The sequence below is a fragment of the Equus przewalskii genome, chromosome 25 (assembly GCF_037783145.1).
Source record: "Equus przewalskii isolate Varuska chromosome 25, EquPr2, whole genome shotgun sequence".
NCBI classification, from domain to species: domain Eukaryota; kingdom Metazoa; phylum Chordata; class Mammalia; order Perissodactyla; family Equidae; genus Equus; species Equus przewalskii.
In genome coordinates this window covers 45,693,371-45,699,921 of record NC_091855.1, presented here as the reverse complement: position 1 = coordinate 45,699,921, position 6,551 = coordinate 45,693,371, and positions in this window count along the sequence as shown.

Below are 6,551 nucleotides of genomic sequence, written 5' to 3'. Positions count from 1 at the left end.
TGTACAATATAACGATTTGATATATGTGTATATTGCAAAATGATCATCACAACAAGTTTAGTTAAAACCCATCACCTCACATAGTTACAATTTTTTCCCTTGTGGTGAGAACTTTTTTTTTATTAAGGATATGAAAGTTAACATCCTTGTGAAATTACAGTTGTACATCATTATTAGTCATGTTGTGGGTACACCACTTCACCCCTAGTGCCCTCCCCCCACCCCCCTTTCCCCTGGCAACCACCGATCAGTTCTCTCTGTCTGTATGTTAACTACCACCTATGAGTGGAGTCATACAGAGTTCGTCTTTCTCTGTCTGGCTTATTTCACTCAACATAATACCCTCAAGGTCCATCCATGTTGTTGTGAATGGGACGACATTGTCCTTTTTTATGGCTGAGTAGTATTCCATTGTATATATATACCACATCTTCTTTATCCAATCATCAGTTGCTGGGCGCTTAGGTTGGTTCCATGACTTGGCTATTGTGAATAATGCTGTGATGAACATAGGGGTGCATGGAACTTTTGGAATTGCTGATTTCAGGTTCTTAGGATAGATACCCAGTAGTGGGATGGCTGGGTCATAAGGTATTTCTATTCTTAACTTTTTGAGAAATCTCCATACTGTTTTCCATAGTGGCTGCACCAGTTTGCATTCCCACTTGTGGTGAGAACTTTTAAGATCTACTCTCAGCAACTTTCAAATATACAAGACAGTGTTAACTGGTCACCATGCTGTGTGCCACAGCCCCGGGCCATGTTTGTCTTATAACTGGAAGTCTGTACCTTTTGACCCCCTGCACCCACTTCCCGCAGCCACCACCTCCGTCTCTGGCGACGGCTCATCTGTTCTCTGTGTCCATGAGTTTGGTTTTTTAGATCCCACGTGTGAGTGAGATCATACGGCGCTTGTCTGTCTCTGTCTGACTTCCTCGCTTAGCATAGCGCCTCGAGGTCCATCCGTGGTGTCTCACGTGGCAGGAGTCCTTCTTTTTTTGGCTGAGTAGTACGATACATATCCACAGCCCCTTTTCTTTATCCAGTCCTCCGCTGGCAGCCCCTTCGCGCGTCGCAGTGTCTCGGCGACCGTGAAGAGCGCTGCTGTGGACGTGGCCGCAGGCAGCTCTCGGGGAGCGACTTTGTTTCCGTTACAAAGTTTTCTTAACTGCTCTGGTTTTGCACGTGTATCTCTTTTCTCTTACGTGGAAAATGTTGGTTCCTCACAACATTGATAAAATTACCTATTAGCTTTAGGATAGGATATGTTTAACATCAATTAACAATTCCAATATCACTACAACAATTATACTACTAAATGAAACGTAGGACTTCTTGGCAAGGTTTTTTTGGCTATTATAATACACTGACCCAGGATATAACAGCAAGCTGTAACTGAAGTCACTTTTTTCCACATTTCGGCATTCGATTCACCCGGAACTGGTTACGGCGTGAGACGCGAGGCCTGAGTCCAGCTCCACCTCTTTCCCTGGTGGACAGTCAGGAGTCCACTCCGGCTGCCCTGCCAGCTCAGCGGAGCATCGAGTCTTGGGATCTGCGTCGCTTTCCCTCTGGGCTCCCTTTTCCCTCCTGCTGAGGTGTTTGTCTCCGCGCTCGTCTGCAGCACCGTGGCCTTGTGCTCAGTCTCGACTCCTGGCAGGAGGCCTCTCCTCTGGAGAGGAGGACCATGTGCTTCGTAGGCACCTGTTCAGATAACTATATGGTTTCTCCTTGAACCTGATAATGGAGTGAATTAGGGATTTTCTCAGGTGGATTTAACCTCGGATCCTGGGGTACCCCACATGAACCATGATGTACATTATGCATCGCTGGGTTGGCTGTGGCCATGCTGGATCCCAGACTGTCCATCTGTGCTCCAGACTGTGGATGGTCACGCTTCATCTCTCCCGCTGCGTGCTCGCCTTGTCCCTATGTTTAGTTATACGAGAGTCCCAGAGCGAATTGGGTAGTCCACCCACTTTTCCCTACATTTTGAAGTTTGTAAAAAGGGGATAAAATGTTCCTTTTAATTTTGGTAGAATATGTAAATCTGTCTTAGATTTTTGACATCTTTGTGGGAAGATCCTAAATTAATAATTCAATTTCTCTAATGATGATACGATAATTCAGGCTTTCTGTTTCTCTGTGAGTCAAATTAGGCAAACGATATTTTTCTAGGAATGTGTCCATTTGTTTAAAGTTTCAAGTTGTGCTGACATAAGGTTAGTCATAACAGTGTCTCACTATCTTGTTCTCTTTTACTCTCTGCTGCGTCTGGAGTGATGGCCCTCTTTTTCATTCCTCATGTTGGTTTTTGTGACTTTTCCTTTCCCCTTGGGAAATCTTGCCATAATTTTGGCTATTTTATTAACTTTTTTCAAGAAGTCAACTTTCATATTTTGGGGTTCTTTCTATTGTAATTTTGTTTTTCATCTATTTCTGGTTTTAGCCGTTATTATACCCATTTTCTACTTTCTGTAAATATTTCTGTTGTTATTTTTCTACCTTCTTAAGTTGGATGCTCAGCTCTTTAATTTTCAGCCGTTCTTTACTATGAAAGCGTTGAAGGGACACATTTTCTGCAGAATTCTGCTTTTGCTGCATCCCACAAAATTTCCAGTGTAGCACCGTCGTTGTTTGGATCTCAGTATTTTGCATTTGTCACTATTGTTGTCTTTCACCCAGGAATGATTTAGAAATCCAGCTTAAGATTTCCCAGTGTCTTGGAAAGCTCTTTCTTAGTCATTCGTTTATAGTTTATTTGCATTCGGTTGGGAGAGCAAAGTCTAGACGACACGAGATGATTAACGTTTGTTAAGACTTGCTTGACGTCCACGTGGATGCTCAGGTTTGGTAAACGTGCTTGAGGAGGACGTGAAGTCTCTAATTGTCAGGATCTGGGGTCTAGAGAGGTCTTTAAATCCAGTTCACTAATCGTGCTGTTCAAATCTGATGTACCGTTTATTAATATTTGGTCAGCCTGACCTAGGACTCGCTGGGAGTCGTGTTGAAACCTGCGTGATGGTAGATTTCTAAATTTCTCCTCGCAGTTCCCTCAGCCTTTGCTCTCCCCAGTGAGGCTCCTTACATCCTCGGACCAAACAGTATCCCCGGACACTCGCTCTGTGCCTGACGATGGTGTGTGTCTCACAGTCTGTTTTGCCCCATGTTAGTTAGTGATACCAGCTTTACCGTGATGCGTATTTGTCTGGCTTTGTTTTATATCCTTTATTAAGTTGTGCGTTCTCATATTTCAGACGTGTGTCTTATAGGTGACAAGGAGCTTGGGTTTAAACAGTCATCTCGTCTGACCGTCCCTCCCCGTTCCAGCTGAGTTTAGTCTGGTCACGATTACTGGGATCACTGATATGTTCTTATTTACTTTTAATTCCTTATACTGGGCTACTTGGCCCATGTTTTACGTTTCTTTTTTGTCTTTTTTTCTTGACTTCCTTTGGATTGATCGACCTTTTTGCTTCTTCCGTTTTCTCCTGCTGCCCCAATTACTTTCTTTCGCTGGTGGTGCTTTGCGATGGAAACTTCCAGGGCTCACCCACACCACCTTCAGACGCAGGAGAGGATTTTTCTCCCTGGCCGTCTCGTGGGTCGTGTGACAGTCCTGTGATGGGTTCTGACCGATGCATTGTGAGTGAAAATGGCACCTGTCACTTCTCTTCTCAAGCCTTTCATTTGCAGTGGAAGGAGTCCCGTTAGTCCCTCCCGTCGTGTCCTGGGCTCTGACAGCGCAGCCCAGATGAGGAAGTCTCCTTCAGCCTCGTCGCTGACTTCCCGCCCAAAGGATGCCTTCCCCCAAAGACTGCCTTGGACCCCTGGCCGCCCTCACGTCAGCAGTCAGTGTTCCTTTGCTGTGTAGAGTTGCTGACATTCAGAGGTGGGGTGTTACCATGCTCCTTGGCTTAGCTGTAAGTTTTCACCTGTGCACGTAAGAAGGCTTAAACATAACTGCCGTCTTCCCCTCTTCCTGAGTAGGACAGGACCTCCGATGTCTAACGCCAGGGGTCTCCAGCGTACGCTCTGTTGTTTGTTGGTTTTGTTCTATCTTGTAATAATACCATTATCATTATTTTAAATGCCACAAATTATGCATTTTATGATTATTTTATCCAATCTGGGTGTGTTTAGAATTATCCACTTTTACCAACTTATCTATCACCATTCGTCCTTGTGTTTCAGACCCTTCTGTGATCACCGTTCATCTTCTAAAATGTGTCCTTCAGAATTGACCGGGACACTAATTTAGCTGGAGGTGAAATTCTTGGTTGTCAGCTATTTTCCTTGAGTGGGGTGTGTTGGTAAACGCTTGGCTTTTAGTCACATGAAATGTCTCTAATTTTCCTTCTTTAGTGCAGGATAATTTTTCCAGGTACAGAATTCTTGATTAACTGTTATTTCCTCTGGAAACCTGAGGGTTTTAGAGTTCCACTATTGTTGAGAAATCTGCTGTCATTTTCTTGTAAAGAATCTTTCTTTCCTTTGTGGTCGTTTTTAACAAATTCTCTTTGTCGTTGGTGTTCGTCGGTGTTACTGTGATGTGTCTGGCTGGAGTTTTCTTTTCTCCTGCTTGGCATGCCGTGTGCTTCCTCGATCTGTGGACACATGTTCTATTTCTTGGCGAGGCTGCTGCAATCAAGCACCACAAGCTGAATGGCTTAAACAGCAGACATCTATCGGCTCAGTTCTGGAGGCTGGAAGACCCAGTCAAGGTGTTGGCAGGGTTGGTTCCTGCTGAGGCTGTGAAGGACAGTCTGTTGTGGCCTGTCCCCTGGTTTCTGGTAGGCTTGGTCGTTCCTTGACTTGCAGATGGTGCTGTCCCTGTGTCTTCACGTCATCTTCCTCTGCACGTGTCTGTTGGTGTCCAAATTCCCCCCTTTTATGAGGACACCAGTAATACTGGGTTAGGGCCCCCCATAATGACCTCATCTTAACATGATCATCTGTAAAGACCCTATTTCCAAATAAGGTCCCTTTCACAGGTTCTGAGCATTAAGACTTCAACATCTTCTGAGGGGACACCTTTCAGCCCATAGTACGTGACTTCCCAGTTCTGGAAAATTCCAAGTGAGTCTCCTGAATATTTCTTCTCCTCATTCCTCCCATCCCCTCACTCAGGAAGCCCACGTGGAGGTAGGTCACCCTCTGTCTCTCCGTCCTCGGTGCCCGTCAGCCTCTCTCACCCATTTTCTATCTCCATGCTCCCATGTGTTGCCTTCTGGATGGTTTCCTCGTTTCTTTCTTACAGTTCACTAATTCTTGCTTCAGCTGTGTCTAATCTGCTGTTCAACTCTCTGTTTGAGGTTTTAAAAAAACTTTACTTTCCATCATTATAGTTTTCAATGGGATGCTTTTCCACCTCTCACCAGCTGTATTTTATTTTCTTTTGCTCTTTTCTCACCTCTTCAACAGCATTTTGTTTGTCGTTTGGGGCTGGTGTCACCATGGTGTGCTTGGTGATTTTGAGAGTAAGCTCATGCTCGCGGGGATACTGAGAGTCCCGACTGAGGCGCCTTTCTCGAGAGACGATTTGCATCTGCTTCTACGGGCCCCAGGGTTGCTGTCCACCGGGAAGCACTGGCAGACTTGCTCTTGCCCTAGAGAACCTCTGTCTATCCAGGGTCATGTAAATGTGAACCCCAAGCCCACGTGAAGCAAGCCTGAGACCACAGAGAGACACACCCAGGGGGCCCTCGTGGCTCTTTTTCTTCTTTCTTTCTGTAGCTTCGGAAGATGCTGGCTTAACTGTTCCCAGTTAGATTAATGAAAGAACAAGCTGATACCAAGTCCTGAGACCCAGAAGCTCCCTTTATATGAGGCCACTGCCAGGCAGGAGGCACTGCGGGGTGGGCTGCCCAGTGGCCCCTGCCCCTCTCCCTTTGAGTGTGGAGAGCTCTCGAGAGATGCGGTCCGTCCCCCTGTTTTAAGGGCATCATCTTGGGTGAGGTCTGGCATGACCAGATGCAGCTTGAGAGGGACTGGAAAAGTTTAAAGGTTTCATGATACTCACAGTGTCTGGGGAGAACACACTGTGCCCCACAGGGCCACACAGGGCAGTACCGGGTGGGTGACAAGGCAGAGGGGGACTGTGGGCAAGTGGCTTCACTGGCTTCTGTGGGCAGGAGCGGGAGGCAGGGCGAGCGGCTTAGGGTAGGCCAGTGGTGTCTGAGAGGGCCCCCGCCCCAAGGCCGTGTGCATGTGACTGTGAAAGTGTGGAGTTTAAAACTACGTGAGGACCCCAGGTGTCCCCGGGCAGGGGGCGTCTCAATATGCTCGGGAATAGGCCCATGGGTGGATGATAAAGCATCGCTTCACAGAACGGAAGAGGGTGGCCAGTGCACCCCCAGGGTCCTTTCTCCAATGCACCTGCCCAGTGGTGCCCCCAAGCTTGCCTCTCGCAAGTCTGCGTGTCCTGGGGAATAGGACTTTAAACTCTAGACCTAACTGAGCTTTCCACCTTTTTTTATTTTTTGCTTAAGGAAAATTCGCCCTGAGCTAACATCTGTGTCAATCTTCCTCTGCTTTTTGTGGGTCACTGC